The sequence below is a fragment of the Podarcis liolepis genome (assembly GCF_965112155.1).
Source record: "Podarcis liolepis genome assembly, chromosome: 5".
NCBI classification, from domain to species: Eukaryota; Metazoa; Chordata; class Lepidosauria; order Squamata; family Lacertidae; genus Podarcis; species Podarcis liolepis.
This window is the reverse complement of record NC_139556.1, coordinates 31,219,711-31,238,945: the sequence shown is the minus strand read 5'-3', so window position 1 is coordinate 31,238,945 and position 19,235 is coordinate 31,219,711. Positions and strand designations below refer to the sequence as shown.

Sequence of the window (19,235 nt, the reverse complement as noted above, 5' to 3'; positions counted from 1 at the left end):
AAGGTTCTTCAGTTAATTTTAAAGGATCCAGATATGCTTCAGAGACCCTCACTGGCACGTACAAGGACTTCTGGAAACCAGTTTTGTGCATACGATTTTTGTGGGCGCAAAGGGGCTTAGCCTCTGCATTGTGTGCAGAAGGTCCCAGGTTCAATCTGCATCTCCAGGTAGATTTGGGAGAGACTCCTGTTTGAAATCCTGGAAGGTGCCACCAATCAGAGTACATAACAATGAGCTAGATGGACCTGGAAGAGTTGAATGAGGAAGTTGAAAGAGGGACACTCCCACTTTCTCTCTCAGCTCTATGTGCTTTTCAAGGCTCAGACTAATTCCACTTGGTCCAACTTTCAAGATACATTAGAAAAACATTGTGTGGGGGGTGATCCAGGAGACAAAGTCTAAATGTCACATGTTGGTGGAACCTGGCCTAAAGCAAACTGGTGTCATCCTGATGTTTTGGACTAACATTCCCCCCAACTCCATGCAACATGACCAATTGCTGTAAACGATGAGAAGTGTAGTCCAAAACATCTGGAAGGTACCAGGATGGGAAAGACTGGTCTAAGGGCACATAATACAGCTATTATGCTGAAGCTGAGCAGGTCTGTGTCTGGTCGGTGCCTGGAAGGGAGTCAGTCTTGGAATCTCATATCTACCACCTTGAATTCCATGATGGAAGAAAGGCAAGTTGTCAAAAGTGGTGAATAAGCACATAAAATATGCACCACAATATTTTCCAGTTATCTATCCCCACTGTAATTATTTGTGAGCTCTCAATCTGTGTCATACAAATTCTGAACAAGGGGATGTGAACTCATCCTAACTGCTCCCCCCCACCCAAAAAACTCAACTCTTACACTGTGATTTCCTTAAAATTACAAAAGTATGCTAAAGGTGGGGAAAACTAATATTCTAGTCATTGGTGTTCTCATGCCTTTACAGTGGTACCTTGGGTTAAGAATTTAATTCGTTCTGGAGGTCCGTTCTTAACCTGAAACTGTTCTGAACCTGAGATACCACTTTAGTACCACTCTAGCTAATGGGGCCTCCTGCTGCTGCTGCGCCGGCAGAGCATGATTTCTGTTCTCATCCTGAAGCAAAGTTCTTAACCAGTGCTACTATTTCTGGGTTAGCAGAGTCTGTAACCTGAAGCATCTGTAACCTGAAGTGTCTGTAACCTGAGGTACCACTGTCTTAAAAGGGCTGTATCTCAATGCTACAGCATCTCCTTTATACGCAGAAGGCCCCAATTTCAATCTATGCCATTTCCAGGACTACTCCCAGTTAGTGTGGACAACACTAAGCTAGATGGTCTGACTTAGTACACAGTACTAACTTCTGTATTTTGAAGATGGCCAGGACAATGCATTCTTCATAAACAGTTCTGAAATCATATATTTAATAAAGCCACCATTTCTGGAATAAGATGGTAACTCAGTTGTGACAACTAGGCAATTGTCAAGATACAACACCAACCCAATAAAAGGCAATATTGAAATAGTATGATTTTAAAAAATAAAACTGCTTGGTCAAAAAACTCACTTAAATGATATTAATTTTCTGGGTTTATTAAGCATATTGATAATACTTAATATAAACGAGTCTAAAGATACATAGTCTATTAATCAAATTAACTACTAATACACCCTTCATAATGTGACATTAATAATGATACAGTAATATCTTCCTAATCATAGGCATAGCTTTGTACTGTTAATTAACCACCTTAGGCAAAGTCAAAAGTTATTAGTGCACTATTTCTTTGCTCACCTATTAAATCCAGGTTGCCTACAGAGCACAGCTTGAGATCAGCCTCACACAAAACTTTGACAAGAAAATCTATTTCTAAATATATTAAATATGTAATCCTCATTTTGGCTTCTGGCAGCACAATTGTGCTGCCACCACCTTCTGAAATTAAGTTAGGCTAATTCATGCACCTATCTCAACAACAGGAATATGCATTTATGGAAGAAAAGTTTCTGACAGAAGAAAGCTCTTAGAGATGACTTTTATATAATGGTGAGTCAAATGTTTTCCCAGTTCAATTTTTGCCTCAAAATTGTTATTTCAAGGAGCCTCTTCCCCATATTAATCCTATAGATTTCATTGTCTTTTGTAACTATTCATCAGTGGTACACACACCACACACCATTGCTGATTTGGTGCAAATGGCTTCTATTGAAAGGTTTCCTTATACTCACTAAAGGAGTTATCTCATTCATGAAAGTGGAGAGGGAAGGTGTGTATGAATGGAAATGAAAGGAAGCAAGTTTTGCTATTTTCTCCTTCTTCTGGAGCAAATCAAGGGAACCCACAGAGAAAGAGGAACTGAGACCTGCAAGCACATTGCCCCATGAAAACTGCTCATGAAGCCCTGGAACCAAACCAGCCCTCACTTTTTATACTTCATTAAGTAGTCACAGCAAGTCAGGGGGTCAAAGATCATATGCTGAATTTGATGAAGCTACATGGATTTGGATATGTTACTGTAATGAAATGAAAAGGCAAACCATGCAATTTAGACTGCAAGCAGTACTTCTGACAGTCGTTGCAAGAAGTTTTCAGTGAACTGTTGTGTATCCCTTTCAAAGAAGCTCTGAAAAATAACAGCACCCTTTTGATGCTAATGAAGATTTTCATGAAATCTTCATGAACTAGACCCTACAGCTTGGATCAGTTCTAATGTTACACATCCATTTTCTGTTATATTTCAATAGCGCAGGGAGCTAGTCAAACTTTCAGCCGATTGCTTTCAACTCAGTAGCCAACCGTAACTCTGTCCACCAATGATGTCTTTTGTCACCTTGTGTTGCTAGCTCCCTAACAGCAGGCCACATCTCTCCCATGTTCCCCTGCCTGCCATTCTTCCCAGCCTCAAGTTTCTTCTGTTTCTCCCTGGGCGTGGAGTACTTCTCTCCCTCCTCTACTCATCCATGCATCATCTCTCTGCTTCTAAACCCACTCCTTTTTGCTCCCTTGCTTCAGCAGTTCTGAATCCTATCCTATACCTCATTCTTCAGCTCCCCTGCCTCTAGGGTCCAGATTATCCATTTATCTTTCTAGCTAAGCCTTTCTGCCTCTGAAGGGTACCAGCCTCTGCCATCCTTCCTTCTGCTAACAGCATGCCACCCCCACAGCTTTTTTGCTGTTAGAATGTTTTTAAACATTCCCTGACATTGCAGCTGCTCAGTTAAGGTATAAGGGGGCTTACAGGTAGATTATGTTGATGGAAGGGTGGAAAGGAGAATTCCTGGATGCCAAGCTCTAACTTTGGGGCAAGTACTCTTTGGTGGGAGAACCCAAAACAGGGATTTAAATCACAAAACATGGAGCAAAGTATAGTGTGGAAATATGTCATTCCAAGTTTCCTCTTAAGTTTCCCTCTTCCTCCAGCATAGAAAAAGACCACGTTTGGTAAGTTAAAAATCGTTTACTTACAAACTTCAAAGATCAGATTCACGTGCTTTAGAAAGTTGCAAGCCAGTAAAACTAGGCTTAAAAGCAAAGTGGCGAAAGTTCCTAAATTACTGGTACAGGAACACAAGTGGCTTGTGAGAGTCATACAGCGTGAGCTGGAACAAACAGCTCAAACCTCTTCACTCATTATGCTTCTCAGGCAGACTGAGGGGAAAAATGCTGTCCTCCTCCAAAGGAAGCTAAACCTGGCAGAACAGCTTACTCTATGGTCTTAACACTTTAATTCATTACTTAGACTTAAGCATATTAGTTATATGAGGCTGATTATCCCACAGATTACAGTCAGTGTTAAGCCATAGGTAGATATTTAAATGAGACAATCATGTATACCTTTTTAAAAAGTGCAGGGGTATTGCTGAAATGTTATACAGTGGTACCTCCAGATACGCACACCTCTGATGAGCAGAAGCGCTCTATGCCCCATGTGCATGCACAGAAGCACTCTATGCGCAGCGCGCATACACAAAAGCACTCTACCGTGCTGCGTGCATGCGCAGAACAGGCACCTCTGGTTGCGAATTCCTCAGGATCTGACCGGAGCTCCAGAACGGATCCCGTGCGCAGAGGTATCACTGCATATTTGACTTCCAATTTAGTTTTCATTTTCCTCTCAGGGAGACTTTTGTGTCCAACCCCCTCAAAGGAAGAGGCCTGAGTCTCTAGGGGAACCCAACACCTCTCCAGTGTGCGATCATTGCAGAAATTAAAAAATGTTGCTCTGAAGTTCAAAAATATTCTTCAACAAAGCATCTTTGAGCTTCAGAAACCTAGTTTTCTTACATGTTTCTTTGTGAAAACTTTTAAAATTATGAGATAATTAATTAAAATAATAATTGTACATGCTGCGGTAACCAATCACTGTAACACAATTTTATTCAGCAACACAGGCCACAAACACCACTTATTACTGCCACTAAATGGTTTTTGTTTTTGTTAATCAAAAGAAAATTGTTTAGTGTATTTTATTTATAGCCTTGCTAGCAGAATATGAAATATTTATGAGCCACCACACACACAAACACGCACACAAAATTTCATGAATGATTGCATAAAATATATTGGGCAGACTTGTACTCACCAAGGAAATAACCTATAGTTAACCACGTGTTATAAATTTGTTAAGATGATGATGTGCTTTTCATATGCAATACAAAGCGGGGGGGGGAGGGAGGGAGAGAGAGAGAGAGAGAGAGATCAGGACTGTAATCAACATCTAGCTGTGTTTTCTTTGCAGAATAAAAGATTTGTAAAAATAGTAACAAGAGCGTAGTGTCAAGCAAATGCACCATCAAAGAACTTCTTTTAAGATTTAATGTCAAATCAGGTTAATGTCTACATTGCATTTTCAACATTTTATTCAAACATGGAAAAGTTAGCAACCACAGATGGACAACCTTGATAGTTATTAACAGGGTCAGCCTGCCCATGAAACAGACTGAGTCAGGAGACAAAATCCTGTGGGAAAGCGCACCCATGGGTGTCCCGCCTGCCTCTAGAGAAGCAAGGAAAATTGGCGGTGGCTTCCAGAAAGATTTCGTAAGATCTTTTGGAACTCACTTGAGATCTCACCAAAAGCCGCTGCATGATCCTGGTAAGTGAGGCTTCAACAGAGGGGGAAGCAGCGGTGGCACCTTCCTGTGATTGGCCACCTGTGGTTTTCAAGATTCAACATCTGGTGGTCTGAAGGAGGACAAGGCAGCCTAGGGGAAGTTCAGTCTATGTCTCAATAGTCACTTTCTCAGACTGGAGAGTAAAACCAAAGTCATCAGCTTTATAGGGGCAGATGGAGACCCACTAACTCATTAAGTCGCCTAATCATGCTTGGTTGGTAGGTTCAGTGCCTCCTCTAGCCATCTGAGTGGCAGCAGAGCAATGCAGTACCATAGAACTTTTCAATGAATTGCATTGTAAAAAAAAGAAAACAAAAACAGACTAGGAAATGATGTCACTTTGCCTTTTAACTATCCAGCCTTATCCTTAATGCAGGAATCTTCAAAGGCATGCTCTTAAGTGATGAGAGGCAAGACCATCTTATCAATTATAGCAGGCCTAAAAGGTTATTACCCTGCTAGCTTCCTCACACTATGTCACCATTTTAATGCTATATAAAGTGGCTGTCTGGCAAGGTTTGCGTTGACTAATACAGCACAGAAAGTCATTACAGTATAGAAATGCCAGTGTTGCCTATAACCAAAGTTGGATCAGATAACACCTCTATACATTATAATGGTCCGCCCAGATGCAAACTTCATGTTCATCCTAAGTAATGAATAAGTACAAATTGACTATCTTCTTGCACAACAGAACCACAGGATGTATACAGCAGACCAGGCGAGAAGCCCAAAGTTGTATCATTAGGGTGTGCATGGTTACAAACCAGAGCTTTCCCCTCTTGGAAAACCCTGCTAGCTCACATTTGAGGGGTAGAGTTTGGGTCATCAATGGGCTTGCTCAACTTGACAGTTCAGTTGAGCTCTGCTAGAGCAGTGTTTCCCAAACGTTTTTGGGCAACGGCACACCTGTTTACTGAAAAAAAATCTCGCGGCACACCACCATTAAAGCCCCGCCCCGTGACGTCAGCGCGCAGCGTCACGCCGGGAGGGACGCACAAAAGTGAAAGTTTTTTCCCTCGGCAGCTCCTCTCAGCTGCGCTCAATCCGCCTCGGAGCGCAGGAGCGATGCCTCTCTCTGGCTCTCCCTCCGCGCAGGCTGAGGGAGGGAGGGAGGGGCGCGTGTGACCCGTCTCTGCTGGGAGACCAAACCCAGCGAGGCAGAGTCGCGCGGAGGCGCCCAGGCAGCGCTGCCGGCTGCGAGGAGGAGCGCCAGGCAGCAGCAGGAGGCGCGGCCTCTCCTCGCCGCCGCCGCCCCGCCTCTCGCCGCCCGACTCGCCCGCCTCCCTCCAGGCATCTCGCGGCACACCAGCCGATGTCTCACGGCACACTCGTGTGCCGCGGAACACCGGTTGGGAAACACTGTGCTAGAGCATTGGCTGCTATTCATGGGAGCTCTCCCAGGTACTGAATGGTCTGTATCAGTGTTCTTCAACTTGGATAACCAGATGTTGCTGAACTGCAACACCCATCGTTCCCAGATGGCTTATTCAATGGGATTAGGGAGCCAAGGGTGAAGAACACTGGTATAGATGAGCTGTCTAGAAAACTGCTCTAGTTAGTGACAAGGGCTCACTCCCTAATCCTTGATCCCAGCATCCTGCTGCTTGCCTCCAGTTGCCCCTGTGCAAGATTGCCCTCCACCCAGTTGTAGATGCTTAATCTACCTGGAACAGGACAAAAATATTAAAAGATGGGATAATTTCTCTAGTTCTTTGAAAAGTATGCTTGTCGCTGGCTTCTGATTTCCCAGGCTTTATTGATATCTTTTTTTTTTAATAGATATAATCAACTCAGAATCATAGACTGTGCAACAGCAAAGGAGGAATTAATTTGGTCTTTGATTTTATAACTGTTCTTTTACCACTAAAAAAACCCCTTTAAAATGGTATATTGGCCTTTTGGCTAAAGCTGTTGTCACAGACACTAAATGGATTACTTTCATTTCTTCCTTTCATGTGTTGCAACCTCTAGATGCCCAACTTCTGCTGTGGAAAAGCTTCTTTTTTATATAGACTTATCAGTTTTTACTGTGTGCTCATGGGGGTTTATCCTTTTTTTAATTCACAGGATCAAACACTCAAGATGGCTCATAAGCACACCATCCACCATAGCAGCTGTAACAAAATAAACTCTATGTTGGCTGTAGTGCTTTTTGATTATCTCTGCCCTAGCAAGTGTGATTACATCTCTATCTATCATCTCCAAGAAAGAGAGATGAAACACTCAGAGCCTTGTTACTGTTTATTGGAAGGGGCCCAGTGCTGAGGCTGGCTGGCTGGCTTTAGCTGTGAACCTGGCTCTGCTAGTTGGCCTTGGTCTACCAACTATCAAGATTCCTTGGTCTAATGCTTGTCACCAATTCACAAACATATAAGCTTAGTCCATTTTAACTTTTAAAAAAGCTTGAGTTGGATCCAGGGCCTCTATTTCACATATGCAGTACTACAATGACTTGAAATTAGCATGTGATTTTTCACAAATGCCAGTTCTTAAATTTGCTGTTTGGGAATGTATGTTGGGTCCCCTTTCTCTCTTTTACACATATGACCACTTATACAATCAGCAGAATAGTTAGCAAATTTGTTGTTGCTGTTGTTTTTCTGGACTGTGCTACGTGTGTGTGTGTGTGTGTGTGTGTGTGTGTGTGTGTGTGTGTTGCTCCTGAAAACAAATCCATACACAAAATTAGAAGCCAGAAAAAACTTTAGTCTGGACTTCACTTTGAGATACTAGTTTTTTATGTGCAAGAAACTTGCACTAAGCATCCTTGATAAGACTGTTGTCCACAATCTGCTTAAATACCTTGAGTAATTTAAGGGCACATTACCCCATGAGGCAGTTTCTGTCCCCTAGTTGAACAGCTCTTGCCATTACAAAGTTTTTCTGAACGCTTAGCTGAACTCCACTTCCCTATTATTTCTACCCATTTGTTCTAGTCCTTTCCTCTGGAGAAATCTAGAACACGTTCACTACATCTTCTAGGTGGCATACATAATAGGGGTGGAGACATTGATCTATTTCATTGTCTTAGTTCTTTTCATTTTTGCAATCTCAAATTTCGTCCTCACGTTCTCAGCCATTGGGGGGGGGGGAAATCCTCCAGAAAATTTATCATTTTTTAATTGTCTGTCCTTCGCCCTAAGGTTCCAGAGCAGTTTATGACATTATTAACATCAACATCATCATCATTATTATTTTTAAAAAAGCAACCCCCTTACAACTATAAGTGGGTCCTAAAAACATACACTTCATGTGTTAAAAGTGTTTTGGCAGCAATTTATCCTAATAAACACATTTTTGTATGCACTTTTGACTAATATTCATATATTTGCAAGCAACTTCCACTAACGTAATGCATTTTGTTTTCACTTCTATATGTATTTTATCCACATTTCCCCCAATACATACATTATTGTGCACATTAACTGGATAACGGCACTGCAAAATTTGGATAAGTGTGAATTCCCAAAGGATGACAATTTTGGTTCATGTATTGCTTTGAGAAGTGTAAATTTGGTCATTTCTGATTAAAATGCAAACAAATCTGAATTCCTCCTTCCTCCCTAGAAATATGCACCTGCAATCCCTTCCTGAAACCTGAAATAGTTTGGCCATGCTTTCCTACTTGATTCTGCTGATTGCAGTAGAAACCTCTTTCCAGAAAGCCTAGTGTCTAAATGCCCTCAACATTAAATAGAATTATAGACTTGTAGAGATGGAAGGGAAAGGACCCAAGAGGTCATCTAGTCCAACCCTCTGCAACTCAAGTGGTGATAAGACGAAACAGACGTCTGCCCAGAAGACGGCCTTAGCATACAGCAATGCCAAACAGGCATCAAAAATCATGTATGCATGATCTGTTAATAAATGTTATGTACAACTTTATTTTCAGTATGGGATAATAGAGCACAGTAAATGAAAAGCTGAATTGCACAGCCGGTTGAGGCTTAGTGAGGGCAGCAGGTCAAGCAGGTGGGGCCATGGCAGATTTTCACTGGCCTTGTGCTAGCAGCCTAACACAGTCAAGCACATTCAGCTATTTGAATGCTGCTCCTGCTCCTGAGAATATGGGGGTGGGGGGTAGGAATCTGGGGTGTGACACTGGCAATCAAAAGTCCCCAGGATTTGTGCCCAACAGCTTTTGAACAGCCAACCTGAGTTTGAATTATTTAAACAAGATTAAAGGAAAACCATATCCTTTCAAACGTTTTAGGCTTAGTTTGACCATACATTGGCCTGACACTGTATGCATTTTTCAGGTGGTGCTATATGCCAAATGCAGTTATACCAGCTCCTAAGAGAAAGGATAGAGGAGTTTCTCCAGCCACTCCAGCTACCTAGGGATGTTGCTACAAGTAGCTACCTAAGGATGTTGTAAAAGCTCCTTATGTATCAGCTCAAGACCCAGAAAGATAGTTAACAACAACAAAAGTATTCTCAGGCATATTGTGAAATTGGGGGGGGGGTGTGAACAATGTGAATTGGGTGCAAGGGACTGCTGGAAGAAGTGAGAATCATTCCAAATCTTGGGTCCCAAGTTAAATTAACTTTAGGAAGTTCATGGAAGCAAAGGTTTACATCCCTTCCTCCCCCTACAACCAATGGGAATATAGTCTTGTCACTGTACACCACATTCCAAGAAGTCAGACATCTGCTCCTGAATTTGAAGTACAGAATGGAATGTCTTTATTATAGATCTCTTTTCCACTGTCTCTGGGGCATGCCCACCATTCCATTCTATCTATCCATTTAACTTATCCAAATGGTGGGTTTCTAATTCACACTGCACAGCCTTAGCCTCCAGACTTCCAGTGTTGTTACTGCCCTCTATTTTGAATGTTTTTCAATGGTTAGCCTATTTCTAATTAGTTGGATTATGAATCTACACAAGTCCTGACTCCCTAATCACATAGATTCTCATGGGATCATGCCAATCACAATTTGTACATGCATATATTTAGTTCTTTCTACAAATGTGCTTCTCCCTGTATTTTGATGGCCTTCTCCTTGTTACCACCAGTTCCCACAAGAAAAATAACATTATCCCAGAGGAATCACAATGTCTGCTGTGATTATAAAACTGCAAGCAACAGAGTATTAAAATTTATCATTCGTTTACAGGTTTTCAGATTGGCATCATCATGTTAATAGCTTCTGTGTGATTTCTGGTGTTTATGAAATTTATTACTGTAGTTGACCCCTATTATTGCTTTCCTTCCTTGAGGTGCTTTGTGATGATGCCACTTGATAGATTTTTTCTTTTAAGTTTAGGAGGAAAGAGAGAAAGGAAGCTAAAAGTGGCAAATGTTCTTTTCAACTACCAAAAGGCAGCAGTACATGAATGCTGTATTCTTTCCCTTCCCTTGCTTTTGATTCTACAAGGCTCCTTCCAGCAAGGAAAGATTGAAAGAGAATACAGAATGTAACACAGACCCTGTCTGGTGAATTGCTCTAGCTCCGCCAATCGAGTTGACGTATGAAGGAATGAGAAAAGTAAATGGCAGAAAACATCATCCCATAAGAAACAGATACAATGTCAGTAAACAAGGCAGCTTGGATTGAGTGACATACAAGCTTCTAACGTCAAGGAAAGCAAGCTACCTGTACAAGACTCTTTGTTAATCAATGCACAACAAGATCGTGGGCGGAAGGGGGGAATTGTCAGCTTCCAAGTAGATGAGTGCCTAACTGCTTTTACCTGAATGTAGCAGAATTTCACACTGGGTCTGTATTTGGCCCAGCTTCCATCTTGTCCTATCTTTCTATGAAACTCAATTGCACAGATTATTTAATCTCATTTAAACATGTTTATCCTTCTCCAAAGCTTAAAGTGTCTTGCAACAAAAATCTAAACTGTAGCTATTAAAAAGTGCACAGGTTGCCTTTCTGAATGCACTAAGAACAGATATAATTTCACAGGCTTAATGTTTGTGTAAAGAAATAATATAACTAGAAGCAAATGTTACATGTACTTAGAGGCAAAAAGCCAAACGAGACGGACCATTAACTGCTGAACACAATTAAGGTGCATATTTTGTTATGTATATAGCAGCTGTGGGGAAGCTGGAGCAACTTCCAACCCTTCTCTCCCTGTCACAGTCCTGGCAAAGGGCCCCTCCCAGAAGCTGCTCTTTGCATTTCAAGGGAAGTTTCCATGTTCAGTTGTGGCTCCCTGTTTGTGAAACATCCTCCCCACTGAGGTCTCCCAGGAGCCTTCTTTGACATATTTTCAGTGTTAGGTAAAAACTTACCTTTTCCCCAAGGCTTTTGAGATACTGCAAAGATATTGATTGCTGTTAGTTGTGCTGCTGAAGCTTTCTGCAGGGGGTTGCTTTGTGTATTTTTTAATGAACTGCATGCTTTTTCATAAATGTGTTTTTATTATAATGTATTTTTACTTATGCTCTGAAATATGTTGTAAGTTGCCTGGAGGCCTTTTTGCAGAACAAGTGGCTAGCAAGTTGTAATCATAATAGTAATGATAAGGGAAAAAATGAGCTTTCCCTTGAAATGTAAACAACTTAAAAGAAGGGATTTTTGCCAGGACTGTAGCAGGTAGAGGAAGCATTAAACTCTCTCTGCTCATACTCCAAATCTCTGAGACTGCTGAGGTCTCCCCACATCTGCTGTTTACATAACCAAAGATGTGCAGATTAATTGCATGAATGCAATTACTACCACTTCTTGTTTAGCCATGGTCAGGGGAAAGACGGACTTGAGGTTAGGTTTGCTATCATTTGGGGGGCAGGGAGAAACAGGAAGAGTTGCTTGCAACACAAATGACCCAAGAAAGTGGAGGTAGGACTGCACAAATGCTCCCCCCATGTGGGTGACACTTTTCTTTCCAACAGCGGTGGTGAATTCAGTGGCATCTCAAGTGGGGATGGGAAAGAAAGTCATTTGGCTTTTAGGGTGGGGAATTTACAGTGATGAAAGAAAGGGGCCTTTTTCATTCCTTAAAAAAAAATGGTAAAGGGTGCATAGCTGGGCAAATGCACAAGACAAAGCTCTGGGGCCAAAATTGTCTAGCATCCTCTTCAATATACGAATCAGTGTTTGCTTCTCATCTGACAGTAGCCCAAGATGGGGATCATTTCCATTTGCACTTCCTCTTCTCCCATCCTCAAATGGCAAGAACAAAACACCAATTTCCTCCAAGGGAAGACATCCCATACGCCATTTTGCTGCCTTCTGATGGGATATCCTCCCTCAGATCATATTTTATGTGGTGACTTCGAGTGTGCTTTATCTTTATCCTCTATGGCCTGAGGAGTTTCACTTGAGTTGTAAGTTACTGAAATGAATGTTGGGATCAAGCATAAAGCTTGCTAGATAATATTGTTTATCTTTATCTTCAGTGCATCTTACTATTTCCTCTATTCACTTATCTAAAGCCTTTAATAATAGTAAAAAATACTTGAAATTCAAAGCCTGAAGTTGACTGAGTGCTTTGCCTAACCACAGGACCAGCTCAACCATATGCTTAAATGGCTATTGATTTTCAAGGAGAGGTGAAGAGAAATAATAGGATTGAGTTTGGCTGGCAGGGACCACTGGCCTTGAGAAGCATTATTTCCCTACTCTCAGCAAATCCCATAGCTCTGAAGTTTCTCTGACTTCAAAGTCAGGGAGAGCACAGAGGTTGCAGCAACAGCTGATTCTTAAATGGTCAGATCTCAGCTGAAAATGCTTACCTGTCTGTTGCAGTGTGGGAGGAGCAGAGTTTTCCAGCTGTCTGGAACACAATTTCCCTTTTAATTGTTTTAAAAGCAGAAAGAAAAGTCATCACACCGCCCAAACTGTCCCCACAAACATCCCCCTCCCCCCGCTCACTCCTCCTCGCAACTTCAGAATTCGCAAGGAAACAGGGCCCAGGAAGCTGCATTTTACTAAGCCAGACCATCTAACTCAGCATTGGCAATGACTGGCAGCAGCTCTCCAGCATTTCAGGCAGGGGTCTCTCACAGATGTACTTGGAAGATGCCAGGGTTGAACCCAGGACCCTCTGCTGAGCTACCACCCTTCCCCAAGCCCCTCCCTCAGTGATGGTTGGTACCCATTGTGACTAGTAGGGTGTAAAGCGGGGGAGGGGGCAACAATAGGTGGAGCCAGAGTCAATGGCAGGCAGAACCAACTCCTGAATGGTTGTAAGAAGGCAGGCAGGTAAGGGCTGATGGGGCAGTGCTGTGTGTGATGAGCACAGGTCAGAATGGAAATTAATGCTTTCTTATATCCCTAGTATGGCAGCCCCTCACACTCTGGATCTCCCTGCCTATTGATATCAGGCAGGCACCTTCACTGTACTCTTCTCAGTGCCTGTTTAAACATTTCATTTAAGCAATAATAAACATGACAGAAAGCATTGTGTTTAATCTGGTATTAGCTCATGGTTGATTTTAATTTCTTTAATGTTTTTAATATTAGTGGTTTTTAACCAATAATCTTATTGTTTTATTCCTGCTGTAAAGTGCTTTGAGCTGTTACTACAACCAATGTTATGAAATAAAAATAAGTAAATGAAGAAGTCTGTGGTCAAGTACATGCTTGGATACTCCCTGAAGCACTGAAAAGTTCTAACCATCAGTGTAATACTGAACTTGCTGGAGCAATTGTCTGATTAGGATGCTTCTAACATGACATTCCAATCTTAAATGTCTCGGGTGAGCTAGATGGTGGTTTCCCCTTCTTTGAAAGGAGACTGTGTTTTAAAAGATGGTATTTTGCAAGGATGTAAACAAATCAAATAGACATTAATTGTTTTTTTACACCTCACTGTTCCCAGTTAACACTGCAAGAGGATTAGCACAAATAAAAAATGTGAAAATAGAAACTATGAAATAAACCATGCAACATTCACAAACTCATGCACATGAAAAGCAGAAATCAGTCAAAGATTAGAATTTTGAAAGCTAGTTAGGATCCCAAGCCAACAATCCATCATTTTACTATTTCAGTGGGACTACCTTTCTGATGTAGTGTATATGGAGGAGTAGGAGGAAGCCCAAGTCCCTCAGTTAAGGATTTTTCAGCAAATCTACTATATATTTTGGAAAGTTGTATGTTTGTTCGCTATGTATTTGGACACCACTTTAGATATTGTAACCAAATTTGGCATGATTGCTCCTAAAATCTAGGAGCAGATTTCTGCTTACGTATGGATACAATAGTGCAGTAGATAAACAGATGCAACCCAAAAAACTCATTTCATGCATACTTCTCAATCAATATTCCTGGGTTTCTTTTGCAGATCATTCCACTGACTATAGTTGATGGAAAATGGTAAATTCACCTGAAAATGAGGGCTTCCTTCACAGTTATTAATTTTCAATTGATTACAAAACGCCCCCCCCCCCCAGCTGCAGCAGCTTCATGTTGCTGATCAGTGAAAAGTCTGAAATATGTTCACACTGGAGGAGTGTCAAGGTAGGCCCAGGACCTGAGATATTCTTTGGGCAAAGCCCCATATTGATTCCATTGCCACAGAAGCATTACATCTCTTCCTGGCTACGAGAATCAAACCCATGATGGCTGGAATTCTGGGGACTTGCCTCCCACCCCAGCCTTGTTCTTTTGCCGTGACTGCAACATCACTTGATTACTGTGACATTACTGCCACCTTTGACTGGCAGTGCAAGTGTATATATTATATTCACACTGGGCTTTCATTGCTGTTGACTCCACCCCGTAAGAGTACCCAACTTCTAGGTATTCTAACGTTGCATATGCACAAGGTCTCAAGAAATGCAAGTTGGGGCCAAAAAGAGGATAGGGTCAACATGACCATTACCCACAATGTATCCACTATACCAATTCAGAACATCTGCACAGTGTTACTGAGAAGTGCAGGCGACGTGGCCTCTGAAAACCATTTGCTCAGGAACACAAGTGTGGAGAGTGCTGCTGCACTCAGGTCCTGCTTACGGACTTCCCATAGGTATCTGGTTGGCCACTGTGAGACCAGGATGCTGGACTAGATGGCCTGACCTGGAGGGATGTATCTTGTGTTCTTATTGTGGTCGTAAAAAAAGCAAGCAAGAGAGAATCATAAAGAGGCAGGAAAGGATGAACAGTAATGAGTCAGTTCCCCATATTCTGAGTTTGTCCCAAAGACTACTACCTAAAGGAGAGGGGGGGAAATATTCAGACTATTTTCAAGCAAAAAAAAGAGCAATTTGGTATGGTGTACTTTAGTGCAATATTCACTGAATTATACTTTTTTTAAAAAATCACATATAATTCATTCTCATAACTGAGTGAATTTCACTCCTCAGAATTTACAACACACACACATACACGGGGGGTGGGGGTGGGGGTGTTATGGTTCTTTCATAATCAGTCATTCAGGCATATTCCTTACACTATTCCTTTGTTTAAAAATAGTACCATAAATCCATTATTAACATAATTATTGATGATCTACACTCCATTAGTTCATAAAGCCTGACAAACTATCAAGTGTTCAACCACCATCAGCGTTTTCTTGACTGCTTTACGATACAGATAGATTGAGTAGGCTGAGCTTTAATTCCAGTTTTGTAATAATGCTACTGGGTAGACGTGATCTGGCTTTCAAATCATTGCAGCAATGCAGATGGAAAAATTAAAACATATTTTACTCCAAAAGAACATAAACAAATCATTTTCACTTCAGACTTGTAGCATTCAATTTATTATATTTTTTAATGCAAGCCAGTCTTCTCCCAACCTCCCCTTGTATATTACTCTGATTATATGCTGGCTGGAAATCTGGGATACCCACTACGTTATGTCAAATATTACAACCTAGGTTTGAACTTTCATAATTGACAACCATGCTCATCAGTGGCAGACCTATTGTTATTATTTCTTAGAATGGAAAAAGTGTGGTACATTGGCTTCTGTAGTTCTCAAAATTACCGTCATTAGTTGTTCTCTGAGAAAGCGTCACTTGCAAATAAATCATACAAATTACCATGCTTGTTGTTATTCATGTAACACCAGTCACTGATGTGCCTGCTGCTTTTTAGGGTAACTGTAAAGAAGACAGGTTCCTGCCCTGAGGAGCTTACTGTCTAATGGATGAAAGAGACAATCCATTAAATGTGTGACTACATTTACTTTGTCATTGTCCCCTCTCCTTTAAAAATAGCACTTGTATGGAGGAAATCAGGCTTAGCACTGCTGCATATACTGCATATTCCTCCTATACTGTAGTTCTGGGGAAAATAATCTCATGAAGTGGCTGTTGACCCTGGGAGAGAAGCTGCCACTGGATGCTGGATTTAAGGTGCTTCTCCTTATGAATTATGAAGGCTCTCCATATGAATTATGAACAGAGCTGACAGCACTTAAATACTTATAAATAAGTTAAACAACGATATGCCAAAAAAAACCCCTAAAATTATTATTTTGCCATTTACATGCCAGAAAAGATAGAAACTGTTGATAATCTTTATGGGAAATAAACAAGATGAGCTTGAGCTCTTGGTACACCAAACTAAATATGACATAATAGGCACCACTGAAACCTGGTGGGATAAGTCCCACGATTGGAATGTAATAATGGAGGGATACAATCTATTTCAGAGAAACAGACCAAACAAGAAAGGAGGAGGAGTGGCGTTATATGTCAGGGATGTGTATACCTGTGAAGAGATCCAAGATTTAGAACCTCAAAGCCAAAGTGAGAGCATTTGGGTCAAAATTAAGGGAGAGAAGAATAACAGAGACCTCATTGTGGGAGTTTACTATAGATTCCCAAGCCAAACGGAGGACATAGATGATGCCTTCCTGGAACAGATGGCCAAGCATGCAAAAGGAAAGGAGATAGTAGTAATGGGGGACTTCAATTACCCGGATATTTGTTGGATGTCAAACTCAGCCAAGAGCGTAAGGTCAAACAGATTCCTCACTGGCCTTGCAGACAACTTCATTGTCCAGAAAGTGGGAGAAGCAACAAGAGGAACAGCCATTTTAGATCTGGTCCTAACCAATGTTGATGACCTGGTTAGTGGGGTAGAAGTGGAAGGATCATTAGGCGCGAGTGATCATGCTCTTCTGAAGTTTACTATACAGCAGAAAGGAGCAGCCAAGCATACTAGGACTCAATTTCTTGACTTTAAGAAAGCCGACTTCATAAAACTTAGGGAAGTGCTGGGTGAGATCCCATGGACAGTAATACTAAAAGGAAAGGGAGTTCATGATGGTTGGGAGTTTGTTAGGAGGGAGATAGTAAAAGCACAACTTCAGGCAATACCAATGAGACGGAAACATGGAAGGTGCCTAAAGAAGCCAGGGTGGCTATCTAAAGAACTTTTAACTGAGTTAAGATTAAAAAAGGATGTGTACAAAAAATGGAAAAGGGGGGGAACCACCAAAGAGGAATTCAAACAAATAGCCAGCACATGTAGACACAAAGTCAGAAAAACTAAGGCACAGAATGAACTCAGGCTTGCTAGAGAGGTTAAAAGCAACAAAAAAGGCTTTTATGGGTATGTCCGTAGCAAAAGGAAGAACAAAGATACAGTGGGGTCACTCAGAGGAGAATATGGTGAAATGCAAACAGGGGACACAGAAAGGGCTGAACTCCTCAAGGCCTTCTTTGCCTCAGTCTTCTCCGATAAAGAAACAATGCCCGACCTGAAGAATTTGGAGCAAATGATTCAGCAGAGGAAACACAGCCCAGAATAACTAAGGAGATAGTACAAGAATACTTGGCTAGTTTAGATGTATTCAAGTCTACAGGGCCAGATGAACTGCATCCAAGAGTATTAAAAGAACTGGCAGATGTGATCTCAGAACCACTGGCAGTCATCTTTGAGAATTCCTGGAGAACAGGCGAAGTCCCGGCAGACTGGAGGAGGGCACATGTTGTCCCTATTTTCAAAAAGGGGAAAAGAGAGGACCCAAATAATTATCGCCCAGTCAGTCTGACATCAATACCAGGGAAGATTCTGGAGCAGATCATTAAGCAAACAGTCTGTGAACGCCTAGAAAGGAATGCTGTGATCACCAATAGTCAGCATGGATTTCTGAAAAATAAGTCATGTCAGACTAACCTGATCTCGTTTTTTGACAGAATTACAAGCCTGGTAGATGAAGGGAACACAGTGGATGTAGCCTACCTTGATTTCAGCAAGGCATTTGACAAGGTGCCCCATGATATTCTTGTAAAGAAACTGGTAAAATGCGGGCTTGACTATGCTACCACTCAGTGGATTTGTAACTGGCTGACTGACCGAACCCAAAGGGTGCTCATCAATGGTTCCTCTTCATCCTGGAGAAGAGTGACTAGTGGGGTGCCACAGGGTTCTGTCTTGGGCCCGGTCTTATTCAACATCTTTATCAACGACTTGGATGATGGACTCAAGGGCATCCTGATCAAATTTGCAGATGACACCAAACTGGGAGGGGTGGCTAACACCCCAGAGGACAGGATCACACTTCAAAACGACCTTGACAGATTAGAGAACTGGGCCAAAACAAACAAGATGAACTTTAACAGGGAGAAATGTAAAGTATTGCACTTGGGCAAAAAAAATGAGAGGCACAAATACAAGATGGGGGACACCTGGCTTGAGAGCAGTACATGTGAAAAGGATCTAGGAGTCTTGGTTGACCACAAACTTGACATGAGCCAACAGTGTGACGTGGCAGCTAAAAAAGCCAATGCAATTCTGGGCTGCATCAATAGGAGTATAGCATCTAGATCAAGGGAAGTAATAGTGTCACTGTATTCTGCTCTGGTCAGACCTCACCTGGAGTACTGTGTCCAGTTCTGGGCACCACAGTTCAAGAAGGACACTGACAAACTGGAACGTGTCCAGAGGAGGGCAACCAAAATGGTCAAAGGCCTGGAAACGATGCCTTATGAGGAACGGCTAAGGGAGCTGGGCATGTTTAGCCTGGAGAAGAGGAGGTTAAGGGGTGATATGATAGCCATGTTCAAATATATAAAAGGATGTCATATAGAGGAGGGAGAAAGGTTGTTTTCTGCTGCTCTAGAGAAGTGGGCACGGAGCAATGGATCCAAACCACAAGAAAGAAGATTCCACCTAAACATTAGGAAGAACCTCCTGACAGTAAGAGCTGTTCGACAGTGGAATTTGCTGCCAAGGAGTGTGGTAGAGTCTCCTTCTTTGGAGGTCTTTAAGCAGAGGCTTG

The 19,235-nt window shown here is 41.8% G+C and overlaps 1 protein-coding gene and 1 long non-coding RNA gene across 24 annotated transcripts in view; one reads left to right on the top strand and one right to left on the bottom strand.

The window, feature by feature from the left end:
- The window catches only part of LOC310706620 (uncharacterized protein), a 447,399-nt gene that overhangs the window by 114,007 nt on the left and 314,157 nt on the right, over positions 1-19,235 (bottom strand). The gene's annotated exons all lie outside the window — the stretch shown is intronic.
- Positions 14,343-16,189, top strand: LOC310706743. The gene is made up of 2 exons (XR_014526137.1): positions 14,343-14,516; positions 16,100-16,189. It is a non-coding gene; the product is annotated as an uncharacterized lncRNA (long non-coding RNA).